Below are 24,148 nucleotides of genomic sequence, written 5' to 3'. Positions count from 1 at the left end.
TAGAATGCTCATCCTGACAATTGACTTGCATCGAAAGAGAAAACCCAGTTACATTTGATGTCAGAAGCCGTTTTAGTTGTTACACTTGTATTTGTACCTGCTCATGTAAATGTGAATGTGCATATGTGTGTGTGAATTTAAATCACGTGTCATAACAAGGCCGGACGCGAGACCAGCCACTCGCAGGTCAGCTGTGAGCATTCGTTTAGCGTTGAATTACTTTGGCGAAACACTAGCAGATTTGGTGGTAGCATTTCAAGTGCTTTTCATTGATAGTGGCAGTAAATAATCATTCAGGCATACATCAGAAGTGGTCAAGAGTACAAAAGCGGTATACCAGAGTTGTTTAGGCAATCAGTCTATCAAACCTGACATACCACCGTACATTAAATTTACTAGCTTAGCCCCGATGCTTTGATCGCGTACACTGTATGGTCTGCACAGATTTTTTTTCATGCGAGAATCCACAAATTATAAAAGAGTTAGTGACCCTTTACATGGCTACCAATCTTTGCATAATCAAAGTGTTTCAAAGGGTTTAATTTAATTTCAAATGGCGAGCTAAGGAAAGAAAGAAACAAATCGAGTAAGTGGTTTCATAGTTATTAGCACCAGACTTACGCCCGATACTGAATTTTCTCATCCCATACGGATATTCCTGTACACAGAATCGCATTTAAACGTGGTATCTATTTTGTCTTCAATAATGATTAGCTTGCCATTCCATAGAAGAATGGCCATTGCCGAATGTACTTCTGACCAAAAGGGGATTATGCTGTCGCAATGAAATATTTTCATAAAACTTTTCATCATTCAAACACGATTTTCTTTTACTTCTAACCGAGAAGTCAGTTACTAATGTTCACAAAATGCCTTAGTAGTTCTCTAATATTGATTTATTTTCAAAAAGATTTTCACCCGCTATGTGACGCCGTAGGGGTTGAATTTCAAAAAAGGTTGGAACACATACTCTTTTATTTTTGAACGAGAAACCCTCTTAGGGATTTAATTTCAAAAATCATTCAAACACGACTTTCTTTTACTTCTAACCGAGAAGTCAGTTACTAATGTTCACAAAATGCCTTAGTAGTTCTCTAATATTGATTTATTTTCAAAAAGATTTTCACCCGCTATGTGACGCCGTAGGGGTTGAATTTCAAAAAAGGTTGGAACACGTACTCTTATTTTTGAACGAGAAACTTAATACAAATTTTCGTAGCTTAAAAACATAATGTCAAAAAATATTTCTTCCGCTATTCAAACCTTTAGGGGTGTAATGTCGAAAAATCCTTTCTAAAAGGATGGCCACGGTATAAGATCTACACCCCCGTGTTTTAATATAACGAGACATTTTCATAAACAATGACATTCCCAACTCCAATCCCTTAGTTGCTGAATTTCGAAAATAAGGGATCAATTGGAGGAGAACGGCTCCGGGGGAATCGTTTATTCGATACACTGTCAGTCAAATGATGGGACGACAGAATTTTAGAGCTCTGGAAGGGCGAAAGAGTGGATCAAAGGCAAGGCACTAGCGAGTGAAGAGGTTCCATGATGAGTGTGACTTTGTGATGGTTCATTCGACAGACTCCGTATTGGGACTTCATCTGAAGACTTGGCAGGACTGCACTTGGGCTTTGTGATGATCCGCCGCCCCTGGTGGCCGAGCGGTTCTGGCGCTACAGTCTGGAACCGCGCGACCGCTACGGTCGCAGGTTCGAATCCTGCCTCGGGCATGGATGTGTGTGTTGTCCTTAGGTTAGTTAGGTTTAAGTAGTTCTACGTTCTAGGGGACTTATGACCTCAGCAGTTGAGTCCCATAGTGCTCAGAGCCATTTGAACAATTTTTTGTGATGATCCGATCCCACGATTACTTCTGTCTGTTCCATCTTGTTCTGATTCCTGTTCTAGTCTTCACTGGGTTTCATGCAGTCCCATGCTTATTTCCACGAGAATTCGACTACACTACACATTCTGAAGCCAGGCCTCCGTCTCTCACCTGACGATGCATTGCAGTCTGCTTCAAAACTGATTCGAATTTTGACTCTGCTGCCATAATCATCGTCATCCTGTTAGAATCCGATTCTTTGGGTGCCACCTGTTTCACCAGGCAGCGTGCAAGACTCCACACTCCACAGAGAGCTGACCTCTCGTAATACTACTACTCTGAACGGTGAAAGCGCCGGGCTCCACAGCGGAAAGCAGCGCTAATCCCCTCAGCCTCCACAAAGTGAACGGCCCGTTCGACCGCCAACAGCTGCCAGTAGTCTGCCAGGTACTCTCCACTTGCGGGGATGAAGGACAAGGTAACAGCCCAACGAACACACCGCTGTTGATCGGTCTTCTCCAACAGCCAGTTCTGCAGTGCACTGCCCACGGTCGAATCAAGACAAGCCATCTCCTCAGTGAACCCGTTTGCGCCGCATCTGTCTAGTCTGAGACCCTCTTTCCAAAGGTGCTTCTTTCTTGCTTTTGTAGTTACGTGGCATAGTCATTGTAGAGACAGCGACGAGTTAACTCAGTGAGAGTTCATCTACACTGCTAAATAACGGTAATTTGTAGTTTAATGTTATTACCAAATATCTCGAACAGTTCTTGACTGATTTGCTACAGATTTTTACACGTTCTTTTAATAAACCTTCTGGCGGACACAGGCCACACATATTATTAACGTACGTGATTTATAAATATACAGTCGTATATACTAGGCACATCAATAAATACTTTGCATCTCCTCGCTTCCGAGAGTTTCGGAACCTGTTCAGAAAATTGGAATGGAGGTCAACATAAACATTATTTCCGCACTTTTTATTGCTCATGAAAACCACACATTACATATTGTACACGCTACAGCGAGACCTTCACAGGTGGTGGTCCAGATTGCTGGACACACCGGTACCTCTAATGCTCAGTAGCACGTCCTATTGCATTGATATATGCGTGTATTCGTCGTGGTATACTTTCCACAAGTTCAGGAAGGCGATTCGGCGCAGATCCCTCAGACTAGTTGGTGGGTCACGTCGTCCATAAACAGCCCTTTTCAATCTATCCCAGGCTTGTTCGATAGGGTTCATGTCTGGAGAACATGCTGGCCACTTTAATCGAGCGATGTCGTTATCTTGAAGGAAGTTATTCACAAGATGTGCGCATTGGGGGTGCGAATTGTTGTCCATGAAGAGGAATGCCTCACCAATATGCTGCCAATATGGTTGCAATATCGGTCGGAAGATGGCATTCACGTATTGTACAGCCGTTATGGTGCCTTCGATGGTCACCAGCGGCATACGTCGGCCCCACACAATGCCACCCCAAAACATCAGGGAATCTGCACCTTGCTGCACTTGCCAGATGGTGTGTCTAAGGCGTTCAGCCTGACCGGGTTGCCTCCAAACACGTCTCCGACGATTGTCTGGTTGAAGGCATATGCGACACTCATCGGTGAAGACAGCGTGATGCCAGTCCTGAGCGGTCCATTCGCCGTGTTGTTGAGCCTATCAGTACCGCGCTGCATGGTATCTTGGTTGCAAAGATAGACCTCGCCATGGATGGCGGGAGTGAAGTGGCGCACCATGCAGCCTACTGAGCACAGTTTGAGTCGTAACACGACGTCCTGTGGCTGCACGAAAAGCATTATTCAACATGGTGGCATTCCTGTCAGTGTTCCTCCGAGCCATAATCCATAGGTAGCGGTCATCCACTGCAGTAGTAGCCCTTGGGCGGCCTGAGCGACAGTTCCTGTGTCTCTGTATCCCCTCCATGTCCGAACAACATCGCTTTGGTTCACTCCGTGATGCCTGGACACTTCGCTTGTTGAGATCCTTTCCTGGCATAAAGTAACAATGCGGACGCGATCGAATCGCGGTATTGACCGTCTAGGCATGGCTGAACTACAGACAACACGAGCCGTGTACCTCCTTCCTGGTGAAATGACTTGAACTGATCAGCTGTCGGACCCCCTTTGTCTAATAGGGGCTGCTCATGCATGGTTATTTACGTCTTTGGGCAAGTTTAGTGACTCTGAACAGTCAAAGGACTATGTGTGTGGTACAATACCCACAGTCAACGTCTGTCTTCAGGAGTTCTGAGAACCAGGGTGATGCAAAACGTTTTTTAATGTGTGTATACATCGTGTTACAAAAAGGTAGGGCCAAACTTTCAGGAAACATTCCTCACACACAAAGAAAAGATGTTATGTGGACATGTGTCCGGAAACGCTTAATTTCCACGTTAGAGCTAATTTTAGTTTCGTCAGTATGTGCTGTAGTTTCTCGATTTACCGCCAGTTAGCCCAATTGAAGGAAGGTAATGTTGACTTCGGTGCTTGTGTTGACATGCGACTCATTGCTCTACAGTACTAGCATCAAGCACATCAGTACGTAGCATCAACAGGTTAGTGATCATCACGAACGTGGTTTTCCAGTCAGTGCAATGTTTACCAATGCGGAGTTGGCAGATGCCCATTTGATGTATGGATTAGCACGGGGCAATAGTCGTGGCGCGGTACGTTTGTATCGAGACATATTTCAAGAACGAAGGTGTCCCGACAGGAAGACGTTCGAAGCAATTGATCGGCGTCTTAGGGAGCACAACATTCCAGCATATGACTCGCGACTGGGGAAGACCTAGAACGACGAGGCAATTCTTCGTGCAGTTGACGATAACCCTAATGTCAGCGTCAGAGAAGTTGCTGCTGTACAAGATAACGTTGACCACGTCACTGTATGGAGAGTGCTACGGGAGAACCTGTTGTTTCCGTACCATGTACAGCGTCTGCAGGCACTATCAGCAGCTGATTGGCCTCCACGGTTACAATTCTGCGAATGGTTCATTAAAAAATGCGTCAATCCTCATTTCAGTACAAATATTCTCTTTACGGATGAGGCTTCATTCCAACGTAATCAGATTGTAAATGTTCACAATCAACATGTGTGGGCTGGCGAGAATGCGCACGCAATTGTGCAATCACGTCATCAACAACAGATTTTCTGTGAACGTTTGGGCAGGCATTGTTGGTGATGTCTTGATTGGGCTCCATGTTCTTCCACCTACGCTACCTGTGCTGCAAGAACATGTGCCTTTACAAGTACGACAAAACATGTGGTTCATGCACGATGGAGCTCCTGCACATTTCAATCTAAGTGTTCGTACGCTTCTCAACAAAAGATTCGGTGACCGATGGATTGGTAGAGGCGGACCAATTCCATGGCCTCCACGCTCTCCTGAACTCAACCCTCTTGACTTTCATTTATGGGAGCATTTGAAAGCTCTTGTCTACGCAACCCCGGTACCAAATGTAGAGACTCTTCGTGCTCGTATTTTGGACGGCTGTGATACAATACGCCATTCTCCAGGGCTGCATCAGCGCATCAGCGATTCCATGCGACGGGGTGTGGATGCATGTATCCTCGCTAACGGAGGACACTTTGAACATTTCCTGTAACAAAGTGTTTGAAGTCACGCTGCTACGTTCTGTTGCTGTGTGTTTCCACTCCATGATTAATGTGATTTGAAGAGAAGTAATAAAATGAACTCTAACATGGAAAGTAAGCGTTTCCGGACACATGTCCACATAACATATTTTCTTTCTTTGTGTGTGAGTAATGTTTCCTGAAAGTTTGGCCGTACCTTTCTGTAACACCCTGTATAAAGGGAAAAGGTGTTTAGCGAAAACCTCGGAAAAATCCTGATCGATTTACTTCAAATTTTTGGATGATACTTTAATAAACGTTCCGACGGACAGTTTCTTCATATTTTTCTGTATATGTTGTACATATATATGCATTCAATAGATAGCGGTCCGAGCGACGTGGCGCAGTGGTAAGCACACTGGACTAACATTCGGGAGGACGACAGTTCAATCCCGCTTCCGGCCATCCTGATTTACGTTATCCATGATTTCCCTAAATCGCTTCACGTAAATGCCGCAATGGTTCCTTTAAAAGGGTATGCCCAAACTTTTTCCCCATCCTTCACTAAAATGAATTTGTGCTCTATCTCTAATGACCTCGTTGTCGATGGAACGTTAACCACTAATCCAACTAATAGATAAAGAGGTAACGATGTTAGCATAAATACCGAAAAGTTCTTAATCCATTTACTTCAAATTTTTGCACAGTACTCTACTAAACATTCAGCCTGACAAAGGCTATAAATTTTTACAAACGCTGTATAGTTTTTCTGTTAAAGTCGACCACAAGAAAAAAGAAAAAAAGTGATGTGCTGTACTGTGCTGTAAAAATGTGTGGTATAATTTTCTTTCTCTCAGTCAGTATTAACTAAGATGTCAGGGTCTTTACATCATCAGACAAAAGTTTTCTCCTATACATATTCTTTCTCCTTACACAAAATTAAAAACAAAATTTGCATACAAAATTATGTGCTGTTTCGCTTTATTCCTCGCATTTGGTTTGACAAAAAACAGGAAAGTTGTCTTTATGGCTTATCGATTTATGATTACGATACTATTATAGAATCTGAGTCGTCCGAAACTCTGTAATCCTATCCGTTTGCAGATTAAAAGCAAGCGAAATATTGCCATTGAAGCTACTATCATCGCAGATCTTGCATCTGCATCTTGCATCTGCCTCATACCTCGTACACCAATGATCCTACCCGATTTATCCATTCATTTTAAGCGACTTCAATTTCCAATCAAGGATTCCTTTACAACGCCAATAAGCGAGGCTCAAAGTCAGAAAGAGAGGGGAGGAAAATGGGGGAGAAGCTGGACAGAGAGGTGGAAGGAAACTAACCTAAAGAGGGGGAAAGAGTAGATGGACAGGGGGAGGGTGGAGGAGGAACACGACAGAGGGTTGGGGAGGAGGAGGTGATGGACAGAGGAAGGGGGAAGGAGCAGGAGGTGAAGGAAGGGATGGGGGGAATAAGAGATAGACAGTCGGAGGAGGTGAGACGGTGATTCCGACGTACATATAATTTCCATACTCAGTAAACAGTTGCGAAGTATTGCCGGGTTTGCTTGTATTTTATAAAATCGGTATTAACCAAGGTCGCATACACAGGAATAGATAAGTAGTTTCGATGCTTACCGCTCACCTTACGGCCAGAAAATAAAAAACCATGTTTAAGATTACACTTTGTCAGTTGGATGTTGACAACGCCATGCTGTCTGATGACTATTTTCTCTGTTATTTGAATGCTGGACAATAGTGCTTGTCTATACCTATCACACACGTTACAAGAACGAGTTCGAAGCTGACATTTCCTTGCGTAGCGAACACGCAATTGACAAAGTGTCATCTTAGACAGGGCCTTTTAAATTATGATGTGCAGGTGACCGGAAACGGTCGATAATTGCTACCTTCTGCGTTGCTGTTTTAATAAATTTTTTTGTAATTACTATCCGTGTTCATCTCTCACTGAGTCTGATGTTTTTCTCACATATCTATCCACTTTTGGATAGACCAGTGACCATCAAGCCTGGCGTCCGACATGCAAAGAATCAATTAATTGCACTCTATATCCACGCTGAACACTCCTATTAATCTCATTTTTGGCGCCCAGATTGGGGCTCCATATGAAACAGAGTTATCACAGCGTATACCATGGAGTTAATGAAGCATAATAATTGTATTATAATTAAATAACTGGCCACTTAATAATATGGAAAGTTATGCATGTCTCTCACTTAGTCATTTACACAGTAGTGCATATCCGAAACGTCTCGTCTGTGCACCTGTCTGCATTCTGTCACGGCAATTATCGGCTGTTTAATCGTGTTTATCTGGCTCTCAAAATCAAACTTCCTTAGAATATTCTATTAATTATAACAAATCTGATGTTGTACTATTTTGATGTTGCGATTTACATTTGCATATTGCTACTGAAATGTAAATCAATAGCCGGCCTGAGTGGCCAAGCGGTTCTAGGCGCTTCAGTTTGGAACCACGCGACCGCTACGGTCTCAGGTTCGAATCCTGCCTCGGGCATGGATGTGTGGGATGTCGTTAGGTTGGTTAGGTTTAAGTAGTTCTAAGTTCTAGGGGACTGATGACCTCAGATGTTAAGTCCCATAGTGCTCAGAGCCATTTTTTTGTATATCAATAGCTTTTCTAGACTGCTCTGAGAAACTAGTTAAGGAAATTTTGAGAACTTTCGTGTGAAATATTGACAATGACTTCAGAGAATACGTTTCGAATTGGCCGATTCCTACAATGGAACACGATGGCTTCACGTGTGAGCCTCCATCGTTCTACGTATGTCATTGCATGGAACAGTAAACTACTGCCAAACTTTTTCACGCCCATATTCCACAAGGTAATGAACGACAAACATCTACTAATAGCGCTTGTGTCGGAGAAAGAATTTCGATGTTGTCACGTGGCACTTGTACAGCACGATGATTTCGCCCACAAAGGAATTTCTCAGCAGATGGGAGGCTCTCACGCGCCATCCGCAGCAGCCGACGCGACGACAAAAGGCGAACAGGTGAACCGTCCCCATCACGAGACATTACCCGCTGAGAATACGGCGGCTTTCTTCCTGCGTCGTACTGGTGGCTCTAACGCAATAACTGGCTGCATGCCAGCGCACCGTATTGGCAATACGGGTCAGCAGGAAAAGGCTTACATAGCTGATCGGAAGGGTGAACGATAAAATTCATGCTTACAAATATTCCAATTTGCTTATAGCTTCACAGTAAACTACATTGTTCTTAAGGGAGGGATGGATTCAGAATGCAAGATAAAATTCGACGTAGAAAAGAAACATAACACGAAGTCGCTTCCTGATTACAAAAATTATTTTTAGGAACTATGCGAGATACAGCTGGGTCGTATACTGCATGTGGTAGCCTAACTCGTGAAGTTTTTTTATAGTTAAATTTCCACATGTGCTCTGTATGTTTCCCGTAGAACGTCTAGGCGGTACACAATATCATGCCGTGTTTTGGCCACAGCCAATCCGTCACCGTCTCTACAGCATGTCGTGTTCGTGCAGTAAGTTTCCACATCAGAAATTTGTGAACATTTTATCCATAACGTAGCGCCCCAAGAAAGGTCAAGACAGTTTACGTCTGATGAACCTTCTTCATCTTCATCCAAGCACTAGCGAACAAATGATTTCAGATGTGCTGAAACATTACCCACGGTACAAATTCCTGTAATTGAGGAGCAACGTAAAGCTACAGCATGTCCAATTAAAAAAAAATTCGTAAATTACGCCTCCATTTTTTAAAAATAAACACCTCACAAACATGTGGGAGTGAATTCATAAAAACTTCGTGAGTTAAGCTACCATTTGCAACAAACCTATTTGTTAATAAAGCTTTCTTCAAATGTTTATCTACAGCCGATAAATATTTGGAAAAAATCAATTTTTGTGCTAACAGCTGTACCACTTTGTTTACTCTCTACCTGTTTCGCCACTAGTTACCGTCTTTACAGGATATATTTCAAGGTGCAGAGCAGGGTAATACAAGTTTGCGATGTCCTACAATCTTAGAATTTCAAAGGAGGAGAAAAGTTTTTTGAAGCATCGGATTTTTACATAATGTACACCAACTGGTCAAAAACATATCTCTGATAAGTACGGCAAGATCAAATATAACACGTCACAAAATATTAGAATAACTATTTCACTGAAATTTACACTGTATTAGATTCACACAATCGAAGTGTGATAATATGTTCACACTTGATTTCAACATCAAATTACCATCACAAGCTCAGACACAAACGTAGAATACAGGTCATAATGCAGTCCAAAGATAAAATATATTCAAAAAGACTTACATGTTCATCAAAGAACGTACGAGGGTCAGTAGACAGGTCATAATACAGTCCAAAGATAAAATTACTATATTAAAAGAGGAAGACGTGCCATGTTCATCAAACAATATCAGGCTATAGTCAAGCATTGCTGGTGTACCTACTGTATAGTGTCATGACAGATGAAGTGTGTAAACATTCAAGTTAAGATGGTTTTTATTAGTAGTGGTGACGAGGGTATATTACGCAAAAATATACGCCACATTTGTATACAAATCTAAATAAGTTTTCAACATGAGTATTTTTCACCCCCCAAGTGTAGGAATCTACAGTAATCAAATCCTCCATATCTTTTATTTGTTTACTATATTACACAGCGCTGTGCAAAAATCATGATGGAAACAAGTTGTATAATAGCAGTGGAAGTACTAGCAAGTATCAGAATCATAATATTTATATAAGTCATCCTTAACCGTCACTAGACGACATCAAAAATTATTTAAAATTTTATCTTCAAACATTTTCCACCAACACCTCCCCCCTCCCCTCCCCCATTTCGTTCCCACCTTTTATGTAGCTCATCGGTATCACTGTCTGGCTTGGTAATTCAAGAAATTATTTGCTAAAGAACTTATACTGTCCGTATGGTATTTACAATGGCCCACAAACTTAGACCTTAGGCGACACACGACATTATTACTAGGTGTGACTTTATTCCACGGAAACAAAAACATAAACTAAGTGATGGAGAGTGTAGTGCATACTATTATTGTTGGCGCACTCTGACATTATTATTCTAACCCGACACAGTCATTATATGCGTATGAGGTAGTATTATCCAATTATTTGCTAATCAAGGGAGAGAAACATTTATTTTTATATGTATGAAAAGTTCGTCCTAGCAAACTGTAAAGTAGGGGAGGTCTGCTTATCTGCAAGTTAGGGAACTAGGCTAAAGTACATTATGCACTGCAATATTAGATATGTACACTCCTGTAAATGCTGTAGGTAATTAAATAACTAACGACAGTTAGCTTCGCTTCTTTTATTTGTGAAGCATCTTCAGTGGCCTGTAATACATGTTTCTTTTTATACAAATAATGAATATCTCATTTGGTAGTTACAATATGTTACTATGTTACGTTTTATCGTGTTTTACTTTTTTCGGTTGGAATAAACATTTGTATCACAAATTTCATGATGTGAAATTTTCGTTCTTTGTTACTTACAATTCCCAACACTGTTAGCCCATATGTGATGTCCTGAAGATATGTTCATTAATTTCCATGCTCCAGTTGACCACAAATGTCGGTGAAAGGACGCCTGAAGTGGGACACCTGTAGCATGTAGACTACTGAACATATCTCCAGGAAAACAACCATGAGCTGACAGTGCTGGAAATCGTAACACCAAACGATAATTTCGCATCATGAAATTTGTGCTACAAAAGTTGGTTCTAACCTAAAAAACAGGAGTAAAACATGACAAAATGTAAGAGTAACATATTGTAACTATCACATAATACATTCATTATATGTATAAAAAGAAACATGTGTTACAGTCCACTGAAGAAGCTTCACCAATAAAAGAAGCGAAACGCGTGTGGCAATAAACAGACTGCCTTCAATTAGTTGCATAGATGGATACCTTCACGAAGTATGATTTCGTTTTGGGGGCAGGTTAGTGGTGGGGTCCTTTCGGATCGTATGTAAGAGGAGCAGGCAGAAGGCTGCAAGGTTTGAGAGCTCGCCACTAGGCGATGCCGTCGTAGGCGACGCATCCGCTGCCGTTCTACAGACTCTAGCCTGAATCACGAATTACTAGGCTTCATGGGATTGATTGATACCAGTTTCGAAACTAAAGGTGGCTGAAATCCGTTGCACTAGATGAAGGAAGGAATCCCCATAATCTTGTAAAACGACCCCAATAGCTTCAAAGACTTGCTGGAAGTACATTTTATTAACTGAACGTAACGTATTAGCGATGGTTAAGAAATGCGTATATGTAAGCTAGCACATTTGTTGGGAATACGTCATTCACAGAAAATATTTTAACCGGTTGTCTAATATGTATCTGTCATTGGAAGTTACTTAATCTGCTTCCATGCAAACCTTTTTCAGGGAAATTTAGTAGGGAATTATATTAGATCGGACAGGAAGATGCCGGGTATCAGCAAAATCAGTGCAATGAGTGCGTCACAAATAAGTGAACTTTTTGAACAGATGTATAATTTCAAACAACTGACTTAACTGCTTTAATTACATATAGCTTGAGTAACTATGTTCCTCTTGTGGCTTCTTACTATTTTCTTTCATTAGTGTTTCACTAATAAAATTCATAAGAAACTTATTTTTCACCGTTTTTATTTACGTGTGGACTAAGCTTCTTCCATTAAGTGGAGCGTCGCCTTTTAGAATTGTCAGCCAAAGTACTGTATTAAACACTCTGGTTAATGTTGACTAGTTGTATTAATGTAGGAAGTTGTACTCTGCGCCGGATCTGTTTCATGCACTACCCAAATGTGAGAAAGAGCGGGAGAGGCAAAAGAGAGCGATAGTGGAGACGAGTACGGCCCGGCCTGTTGCCGTGGGCCGAGAATTCTTTCGTGCGGCGTTTACGGCCTCAACGTAGCAAGTACAGAGTGCCAGTTTCCTAAGTATAATGCGCATTTCTGTGGTCAACAACTTTACTCTGACGATGCGGATGCTAATACTCAGTCTTGTCCCAATACCGTAACTACGAAAGCGTTCAGTAAGTAACGAAACACCTTTTTCTGGAAACTGGGTGGTTTTCTTCAGTATTCCAATACATATTATCCCCGTGGTTTTTGGCTGTAAAATGCCTTCGATACGGTGGCTTTAGCCCATCTTACTGGTAGGGCCTGTATGCTCGCATAATACCACTCAACTGGTCGACGACGGAGACAATGTCTTGCTGCATCAATAACCTCCTGATCATCCATTTATTGATTCCAGCAGAGTGTATCCTTTATGGGGCCAAACAGATGCAAGTAGGAAGGTGCGAGATCCTGGCTGTAGGATAGATGAGTCAGCCTAACGCAATTTTGAGAACTCCGCCCAGACTTTTGTGAGGTCATGGAGAAGGAAAAGATCGTTTGCATTTTTGTGGCGACAAACATGCTCAAATCGTTTCTTCATTTCCCTGAGAGTAGAAAAATACACTTCAAAGTTTATCGTCGCATCATGAGGAATGTCGTCATACAGAATAACAGACACTTTAGAGTCCCAGAACACCGTAGCCACCGGCTTTGAACGTATTCTTCGGAGGAGCGGTGGTGTGACCGTTTTTTTCTTTTTTTTTTTCCTGTTCGTAGTGATGAACCCATGTCTCATCGCCTTGACGATGTTCGACAAAAAATTGTTACGATCAACCTCGGAACGTGCAAACAATTCCACACAGATGGTCCTCGTTGCTCCTTCTACATCTACATCTACATCTACGTGATTACTCTGCTGTTCACAATAAAGTGCCTGGCAGAGGGTTCAATGAACCACCTTCATGCTGTCTCTCTACCGTTCCACTCTCGAACTGTACGCGGGAAAAAGGAGCACTTAAATTTTTCCGTGCGAGCCCTTTCTCTTATTTTATCGTGATGATCATTTCTCCCTATGTAGGTGGGTGCCAACAGAATGTTTTCGAAATCGGAGGAGAAAACTGGTGATTGAAATTTCATGAGAAGATCCCGTCGCAACGAAAAACGCCTTTGTGTTAATGATTACCACTCCAACTCACGTATCATGTCTGTGACACTATCTCCCTCATTTCGCGATAATACAAAACGAGCTCCCTTCTTTGTACTTTTTCGATGTCATCCTTTAGTCCAATCTGATGCGGATCCCACACCGCACAACAGGACTCAAGAATAGTGCGGACAAGCATAGTGTAAGCAGTCTCTTTGGTAGACCTGTTGAACCTTCTAAGTGTTCTGCCAATGAATCGCAGTCTTTGGTTTGCTCTACCCACAATATTATCTATGTGATCGTTCCAATTTAGGTTATTTGTAATTGTAATCCCTAAGTATTTAGCTGAATTTACAGCCCTCAGATTTGTGTGACTTATCCCGTAATCGAAATTTAGCTGATTTCTTTTAGTACTCATGTGAATACCTTCGCACTTTTCTTTATTCGGCGTCAACTGCCACTTTTCGCACCAAACAGATATCTTATCTAAACTATTTTGCAAGTCGTTTTGATCATCTGATGACTTTACAAGACGGTAAATGACAGACTCATCTGTAAACAATCTAAGACGGCTACTCAGATTGTCTCCTATGTCGTTAATATAGACCAGGAACAATAGAGGACCTCTAACACTTCCTTGGGGAACGCCGGATATTACTTCTGTTTTACTCGATGACTTTCCGTCTGTTACTGCGAACCGTGAGCTTTCTGACAGGAAATCACGAATCCAGCAGCACAACTGAGTCGATACTCCGTAGGCACGCAGTTTGATTAGAAGACGCTTGTGAGAAACGGTATCGAAAGCCTTCTGGAAATCTAAAAATATGCAATCAATTTGACATCCCCTGTCGATAGCACTTATTACTTCATGAGTATAAAGAGCTAATTGTGTTTCACAAGATCGATATTTTCTGAATCCGTTCTGACTATATGTCAATAAATCGTTTTCTTCGAGGTACTTAATAATGTTCGAATACAGTATATGTTCTAAAACCGTACTGCAAATCGACGTTAGTGATATAGGCCTTTAATTCAGCGGATTACTCCTACTTCACTTTTTGGGTATTGGCGTGACTTGAGCAATTTTCTAGTCTTTAGGTACGTATCTTTCTCTGAGCTAGTGGTTGTATATAATTGCTAAAAATGGAGCTATTTTATCAGCATACTCTGAGAGGAACCTGACTGGTATAAAATCTGGACCGGAGGCCTTGCCTTTATTAAGTGATTTAAGCTGCTTTGTTTCTCATCTTGGCAGTTGTTCTTGATTGGAATTCAGGAAAATTTACTTCGCCTTCTTTGTTGAAAGAGTTTCGGAAAACCGTGTTTACTTACTCTGCTTTAGTGGCACTGTCATCAGTGACTTCACCGTTGTTATCGCGCAGCGAAGATATTGATTGTCTCTTGCCACTAGTGTGCGTTATGTATGACCAGACCTTACGGTCCTCTGTTACGTGGAGGGGAACCCAGTAAGTGCACCCTCTTGAGTACCCCAACTGGTTAACGAGTGTGTTTGCACCACCAATAGAGACCTTCAAGCGCGTATGAATATGTGCAATGCTCTGGTATGTGTTGCATCCCATGTTGAACGCCCCCCGTAAAAATGAAGTCGAATAATAGATAAACTGTTGAGAGCTGAAGGGCAACTATAAAAACTACCAGTAAAACTAAAGTCGCGATCAAGTCCTGAATCCCGTACGTGTCGGTTACTGGCTGCCGTGTCGTCGTCAGCCAGGTGGTTCCATGCAGGTGCAGTGAGGAAAAGCATTGAGTCAGCATAACGCTCTAGCAGCCATTGCCGACTTCTCTGAACTTGTAGCCGCTACTTCCTATTCAAATGGCTCTTAAATTGGGATCTCTAGGCTGAGTGCAGCTGGTTCTAGTCCTCTGATCAATGGAAATCTGTGACAGTACTGGGAACTGAACTCGGATACTCGAAGCGCGAGTCAGACGCGGCGATCGCCCATCTGCGGAGAGAGATATGCTGCATTACAGGGTCGTGATTTAAATGTTCCAAGTGTTAGCAAACGTGACGAATGAACACAAGGACGAAACAATAAAACAATTACCTGCCATTTAAACGAGAAGGGTTAGATACTTATTTGGATATGGTGTCTGTTCTTTCGGACACCATTGATGACCTGCAGCCGTCTAGAACGAAATTAGAATTATATATTAATACCTTCAGCTGCTGACGGGCGTTGATATATCAACGGGGACAGGTGCAAATGTGTGCTCCGACAGGGACCCGAACCGGGATCTCCTGCTTACATGGCAGACGCTGTATTCATCTTTTCTTCCGATATAGTTCGTTGCGTTTGGTCTGTGCGGATGTCACAAGACACCCGTTAAGTTGATCGTTGATTCCTTGACTCATTTTTTTTTTATTACAGAGAGCACGCAGCCCTTTGACCGAACACGCTTATCTACCGCGCGTGGCTCTCATCTGAGCCACCGAGGGCACAGAGGATAGAGTGACTGCAGGGACTATCTCGCGCACGCCTCCCGCGAGACCCATATTCTCACCTTATATGTCCACACACTACATTCGTAGTGTCTCTGCCCAACACACTCATTACTCGTGGAAGACATTCTTACCAAGTCCCGTAAGAGTTCGGGTAATATGTGTGCATCCGCACAGAAGGTCATAGCCGTTATTGCCAGAACTATATACTTACATGGATTTGGCGTCTGTTCTTTCGGACATCTCCAGAACCCGGGATCTCCTCTCCCCGTTGATATATCAACGCGCGTCAGCAGCTGAAGGTATTAATATATAATTCTAATTTCGGAAGAGTTGGAGTCCGCTGAAGTCGTGAATATATTTCTCCTCCTAATTTCTAATTTCATGTGGTTATGTGGTAAATTAAGACAAAAGTATCCTTTGAAGTTCTCTGTTAACAAATACATTTATCAAGCTTTTGGCTCTGGCGCAAGTACTGCAACGATAGCCTTTTATACTTCGTTCGTGTGCAGCCATTACTACAGCTGTAAAAAGTGGACGGATGTTATTATAAAAAAGGAAAAATAAAACTCTGGGTCGCCGCATTACGCCCTATAAACGCGCCATTGCGTCAAAGCACAAAGCTCTGACACAAATCCGAATTACAGTATCCAATGAACGTTCTTCCATGAAGCTTTTGTTTTATTTTGTAATTACATGTTAAGTACCAGTTTCGGTGTGAACTGCTCTCGCCCATTATGGAATCCGAAGAATTACGACCATAAATATAGATGAACAAATTAAAACTAACGCCAGTGGCAACGAGTAATCAATCGAGAACGCAATCGTTGCAGTAATTTATTCCTCTATGAGTAGCGTAATAATTTGAAAGTCTGATAATAGTTATTCCAATGTGTTCATCTGCATCTTGCATAAAACAGAGATCTAACACTTTAAACCTTACACGTTTCCGTCAAAAGTTAAAACTAACTGGGAAAAGAGAAATACCATACAGAAGCTGGAGTGATTTTGAAGGCATCTATGAGTCCTGGAAGATGGTGACATGAAGACTGTTAAAGAGCCATTAGTTGGGAACCGTTTGTAATACAGAAATTTGTAATACAGAAATGAAAATCAGCGTCTAGGTAAATCTTGGCAAAGTGCATCACCAAACAATATTACGATGTGATGGCTTTATCCCTTGAGACATTAAACAGAGTTTCATGACTTAAAACTGATTGGAACGTAGAATCTCTGGACTGGAATCGAGGTTGCAAAAAGTGAATACATTTCTAATTGCTGCAATAAGTGTTTGGAAATAGGATGCAGAAGGCATTGAGGAAATGTTTCTCTCTCAGTAAGCACTAATCTAACACATAATTCACGAAAAACAAAGCAAGAAGGTAATCCATTTCGATGCAGTCATACGTGTTGTGTCAATCGATACTTATTTTCCTATCATGAGGCGGGCTCAGATTGCTGAGATGTTATTACAGGCAAAACACACATTTCGTTGATCGTTGCCTCCGTGTAGCTTTTCCATGGTAGCTTACAAAGCAGACAATTGTACAGGGTTTGTAGCCAGTTTTGGCTATCGGAGTGATTCGTTTATAATTTATTGAGAACTTTAAAATTTTCTGTGAGACATGTAACCGCAACCGAGTTCCAGGGTAAGGTCCACAGCAAGAGTTCTTGCAGTGCCTTCGTTATCGGTCTGCCTTTTCCTTCAGGAAACAAATAGTTCTTTCCGATAACAGCAGCAGACAGGATACGCTTTCAGCCATCTGCTGAATGTTCTTAAGTACCCACACCACCGGCTATCCAATAGGGAGCTCTGAGAAGGGTCAAGCGGTTGCAGCTGGCCGAGTCCTGGAGACCAGAGGACAGTGCAGCCGCTGCCTTGATTTCTAGCTTTGAGACAGAACAGACGCTCTCTTGATTTCTAGCTTTCAGACAAAGTGGACAGCCTCGTGACGTTTACTGTACCTCCGACGCAGCTATCTTCGACCCGCCACCGGCTAGTTCGAACGTGAACGAGCTTTCTCTCTCCTTTCTATTTCCGTATTTCGCTTACACTCAAACAAGCGGATGCCCATACAGTCCAACCTGGACGAGCCCTTACGTAAAACGTATTGTCAGAAAATAGTGAAAAGTTTATTTTACTTCTCTCTTTTACATCAAACAGCTCCCATCTGGCGAGTCGCTCTTTGACATATGCCGCCCCTACACCAGTTATGGTCGTGCAAAGATTGCGTAGTAGGTGAATCATCTAGTACAACAGCAAGGAACTGATGGTCATACACGGTACATGTGAAGAACTGGTGTGTATTAATTACACCTCGTTGACGTACGGCTCATATTTCGAGCGTTATGTCGTAACCATGTAAACTTGTGTTCTAAGGTAAGGCACATAACAGTAAATTTTCAACACTAGAATTTCTTTGTGTTTGCTCCGTACTTGCGCGATGCAATAGGAGAATAATTCCCAGTATTTAAATCGAAATATAAATGAGGTTGACAAGTGATTACATCTGTTCCAGTACAATGAATGGCAAAAACTGTCAAATTATCAATTCACACCCGTCTTTTCATGTTTTCTAGCTTGTTGTTTCTTAAAATATAATGGAAATTTGCATATTTTTAGTGTTACAAAACTCTAAGGAACTTCGTAGTGCCCACTCGTGTGCAGTGCAAAAGGAGTGATGTCTTTATGTTGCTATGTTATGTGGTAATGTGTTTTGTGGATATTTTTCTGTACCATAATTTTCGTTGTTATATCACTTTTCAGATATAGAGCTCTTGGCTGTTTCACTCCCTCAAAATTAGCACAAGACGTTATATTTTTATAGATGTATCTCATACAGCTACAGAAATGCAAACCGTAGCATCATGACCGAATATTACCAAAATGATTATCCAGCACTTCCACGCCGAAGGTGTGTGTTGATTAAATTTTTGTCATTAATGGCACTTATTTTCAGTACTTGCAATCCCAGAAATAAAAGGCAGTGTTACACGTAATTTTTTTTTCGCCGTTACTGGTGTTATCGCACCGCAGCATGCCCGGCGGACGTGCGTGCTTAGCTTATCAAAACCTTTCGGATTCTGAGGACAATCGAATCACTGGCATGAGGAAGATATGAGCACCACACTGGCTGATGCCGCAGACAGTTGGCCGTAATGCAGTGACTGTAGAACGAGTGGTGACGAGATGGATTCAGCTTCCAGAGCGAGTACACCAAAGGCAGACCGTGAGCTTTTTCAATTGGTTCTAACGAATAACCAGATGACAACCGATGAAATCATAATAGTGATTGAAATACAGAGAGTCTCAACCTGAACCATCATGAATAGGTTGTTGGTCGCTGTATTGAAACCTCGATTTCCGATGCGCTTTTCTTCACTAACACCGTACCTCAGACAACAGACACTTTCGTGCAGCTAACCCGCAGAGATCTGGGATATTGAGTGAATTCCGTTATGTTCAGCGATGCGTATAATGTCTGTTTTGGCAATCACATCGACACCTTTATGTGCGTGGACTACGGGATGAAAAGTCACAGGAAGCGGCAATTCGACACCCAAATCTCTCCACTCCAGGACTCATGGTGTAGGGAGTTACTGGTACGACGACAGGATGATTTGGAAACTGTTGTAGGGAGACTGAGTGAATGTCCACTAGTATGTGGCAAGAATAATAATCCCTATAGTTCCTTAATGGCTGGCTCTGAGCACTATGGGACTTAACTTCTAAGGTTATCAGTCTCATAGAACTTAGAACTACGTAAACCTAACTAACCTAAGGACATCACACACATCCATGCCCGAGGCAGGATTCGAACCTGCGACCGTGGCGTTCGCGTGGTTCCAGACTGTAGCGCCTAACCGCTGGGCCACTCCGGCCGGCAGTTCCTTAATGACCAGGTTACCAAATGGCATGTAAAAGCATGAAAGTAAAAGATATCACACTGCAGTTCAGAACAAAAACACCTTTAGGAATGTGCAGATCCTGATTTTTACACATAGAACATGCCAGAGATACAACAGGAAGACGTACACGTTCATACCCAACAATCTTCATAAGGTGACACACTATGTGTTTTAGGCATGGCAGGGAATTCCTGAATATGCGATTCAGAGACTTTTTGAGTTTGTGCTACAACAAAGGTGCACACTTAACCCGTGGGATCACGCCTCATATTGATGCTGGTGATTGACGTCAGTTCCGAGTGGAAGTTTAATGATGTAATATCAATTATGTGATGTGATGTGATGTTTGTGTGTGTGTATGTGTGTGTGTGTTTATGTGTATCTGTGTGTGTCTGTGTGTGTGTGCACGCGCGTATGCAGAGGGAAAGTTAGCGCTTTAGTGAAACAAGGAGTAAGAAAACTGAATTACCTGTTGGTATTGTGGTACTGGATAGGTTTAAGCTTCCTCCACTACAGTAATGTATTCAATTCAGACAACTGGAATATCACTGAATAACAAAGTATCGTTACACCCGGAAATGGACGACAACAAACCAATATTGGTCATAAAATACGCGTAATTGCTTACTACATTGGTTGTAGAGAATGCACCCGTTATCTAGGAAAACATGTTACACCGCTTACTCGTCAAGCTGCGTAGATAGCGCCTACCTCGCTCGCCCCCTTGCTGATGGCACCCGCCATGAAGAAGTTCGCCCATGTCCTTTTCAGACCATGGCACGTACATTGGCGACGTCACTCTCTCCCGTTAGCGTGTGTCGCATAGTCGCGGTCTGTGGAAATTCGTTGTTGCCCACCTGACCTTCCTGGATGGTCGCTGTATCGTCGAGGACGCGCGGGCACGATGCTGGAGTCGTCGTCGCGATGCCTAGGACTCCGCCTTATCTTGGTAGCTCTCATGTGCAAAGGCGACCAACCGTAAAACATTGATGAGCTATGGTAAGGAAGTTAAGGCATGGTGTACAAATACTTTGCATTTCTATTACTCCAGTCTTCGTGACTGGGCGAGGATGTTTCTTTCGCCAGTCCACAGACAGTGGCACACTGGACGATGGAGCAGATCTCCTTGCTCATGTGCCGTTAAGTGGTCGGAACTGTGGTCCGACCTCAAACCTCTAATCGCGTATCTGAAGAACAATCGTCGATGTACCACCTCCTCCAGGAAAGACAATGCTGATGCAGGGCGCTGATCCACGTCCTCTCTGATGCGGAAGACCACTGGCATTAAACCCGTCATACCATCGCTCGTCCTCTCCACAATCATTTCGCTGTACTGTATGCATCTGAACTGCACCACAGAGGTCGCGCGACTTACTACGAGCGCTCTTCCGGTGGAGGTAGCACATGCGCTGTGGGAAGACGTGATCGCACATGAAGTACTCTATGCTATCGAGGCGCAATCTGATGACAGATACCCTGCGCCCGTTGATACTCCAATCGAATTTTACAAAAGTTTTAACTCTTTGTTAGCTTCCACATGGACAACTATCGCACAAGAGTTGATGTCCCTGATGACAGTGGCCCTTAACGCCATTCACAAACTACACGGGCGATCGAGGGTCCCCGATTATCGACCAGTCACGTTGTTCAACAGCGATATGAAAATATTTATGCTGCTGCTGCCATCGAGACTTATGGAGGTAGCACGTTACCTCACATCTTACGACTAGACTTCCCTAGGAGGCGACAACAATATCCGTAGGGCCCTTTGCTGTTTCCGAGAGATGAAAGCATGAAATTATTGAATAATATTATAATGAAAACTGAGATAAAGATGAACGTTGCGTTCCATTACATTATTTTGGTCCTAATAATGTTTTAAATTCATTGTGTAGGGTTAAGCGAAGTTTATTTTAGACAATATTAATTCGTGACAGTGTAAGTCAAAATATTTATGGTCGTCACCAGTAACTCCCTGGTGCCTTGGCATCGCTAGACTTTAGCCAGGCCTTCGACCGAGCTTATCACTCCTATTGCGGACAGTTCTTCAGCGTATGGGTTCCCCCCGACAGTAATGCCACAATAATTTTGCGCCTTTCGAGCGGGGCGGCTTCCAGAATGACGTACAACGCTCGCCTCACACCGGTCCAGGTCATAGAACGATCTGTGTGGCAAGGCTGCCCCCTTTCCTTGATCTTATATGCTTTCGCTTTGGAACCCCTGATCCAGGGACTGTGCGACGTTCCGAAGGTATGAGGTTGCGCGCCCACCGTCTCTGTTGTATGGCCTATGCAGGGACCTAGTCCACAATCTGCGCAGTGAGGATGAAGTTCGAGCAGCCCTCACATGGTTGGCTACTTACGGCGAAACATCGGGCAGCTCCGTCAACGTGTCCAAATCCAAGGTCTTACTTATTGCTGAGGGCCTACCGGAGAGAAGCATCGCCCCCTTTAGCATCGTCGCCATCGTTCGATGTCTTGGCATTGAATTCACAGCCGATGTCCTTCACTCAGAGGCATTTGCTACATACCATCAGCCCAAGCCCTGCAGAGCATCGACTATGAGCCCTCGACATTATCCAACCTGTGCAATATGTGAAATTATATCATGCCTCCTGTATACCACACGTGGCACATGTACTTCAGATCCCAACTCTCCTGGCCCGACGTCTGTTGATGGCATTGGGCTGTTTCGTCAGCTCAGGGATGTTATTCAAAGTGCAATGTGACACCCTTGGGCTCCCATGGCACCGTGGTGGGGTGGGACTAATACACATTCCGACCAGAGTCACGGCGCTGTACGTCATCTCCCAACTCAAACTCTGGCATCGTTGCCTGCAGAGTCTCACTGGCCTCCTTTCCGAAGACTTTGCGCGGTCGTTTTGTTCGCCCCAGTTTTGTTATCGACCATTCCACCCCCACCCCCCCCCTTTTGTCACATCAGAAAATTTTTTTAGACTCAAGCTATGTCTACCGGTCTTTACCAATTACAAGTTTGTATCAGAAGAAAACAGTGCACAAAGTATTGCAACAGTGCCGCCCGCCCTATCTCACCGAAACTGAATATCCCCAGTATGTGTGGCAGCACATATGGAAGCGGTCCACGTCCGCTTTCTCGAATACGACGTCCAGTCAACGTGGTAGATCACAGTGTATGGCAAACAAGTTAACCGATATCGACTGCTTACCATCCATCTAGCAGACTCGCCCCTCCGCACCCACTGTGGAGTGGAAGACACAGACGACCATCGGGTCCATGCCGGCCGCTGTGGCCGAGTGGTTGTAGGCGCTTCAGTCCGGAACCGCGCATCTGCTACGGTCGCAGGTTCTAATTCTGCATCGGGAATGGATGTGTGTGATGTCCTTGGGTTACTTACGTTTAAGTAGTCTAAGGGACTGACGACATCAGATGTTAAGTCCCATAGTGCTTAGAGCCATCTGAACCATCGTTCCAACGTCCGATGTATGGACGCTTGCGCGGCGTATTTTGTCTTTTATTACACGCCAAACACCCGCACAGATCGACATTCACACATAAAAATGTGTACTGTGAACTGGATCTGCGGCCACGCGATCCGTTTCCTTTTTAATTCTGGCCAAAGTCAGTGCTGCGATACTGGAATTATCTCAACGAACGACGCTGCATCCTAACCCGGAACCCACGCTATCAGCAATACTTCCTCAATTTCTTAAGGAGCACCTTTAATGATCCGTCTCGCCGCTGGTACGTCAAAGCCGTGAGAAGCCGAAAACACATCTGAACCCACCCGAATGTAACTGAAACAACAACGGAATGTACGTCCAATGAGCGAGAAAGCAGGTTTGGATGTACTGGCAAAGACAGGACCTGCTACCCAAGGCGATCAAAAAAGGCAAATTTTGTATGATTTTCATGGCTCCCCTGCGGTTTCCTTCCCTTTATCCTTTCTCGCCCCCTCGTAACTCTAGCTTAGTCGTTCTGGGAGTAGGATTAAATAGGGACCAGGGGCAAAAGTGGTGGTGTCAATTTTCCTTCCTTTTCTGAATCCCTTTTGTACTCCGCAGGCAAGATAACAAAAAAAGTTTTTGTCCAATGTACTTCTTTAGTGGACTAAAGAAAAGGAATAGAGTCTTTGATTAGTAGTCACTACATCCTCGGTCCCGTGTTGAAACCCCAACACGCTTGCCCTTGGGGTTGGAAACCACCCCTAAAAGTGGAAGCATCGGCACCGGGCGGCTTGTGACTTACTACGAACAGTTCAATGATAGGGTTATTCTCATCAGAATCGAAAACAAACCAACACCCAGAACAACAGTTATGTTATACATGAGCCGGCCGGAGTGGCCGCGCGGTTAAAGGCGCTTCAGTCTGGA

Source organism: Schistocerca nitens, chromosome 1 (assembly GCF_023898315.1).
Source record: "Schistocerca nitens isolate TAMUIC-IGC-003100 chromosome 1, iqSchNite1.1, whole genome shotgun sequence".
NCBI lineage: Eukaryota > Metazoa > Arthropoda > Insecta > Orthoptera > Acrididae > Schistocerca > Schistocerca nitens.
Note: the sequence above shows the minus strand (reverse complement) of the source record.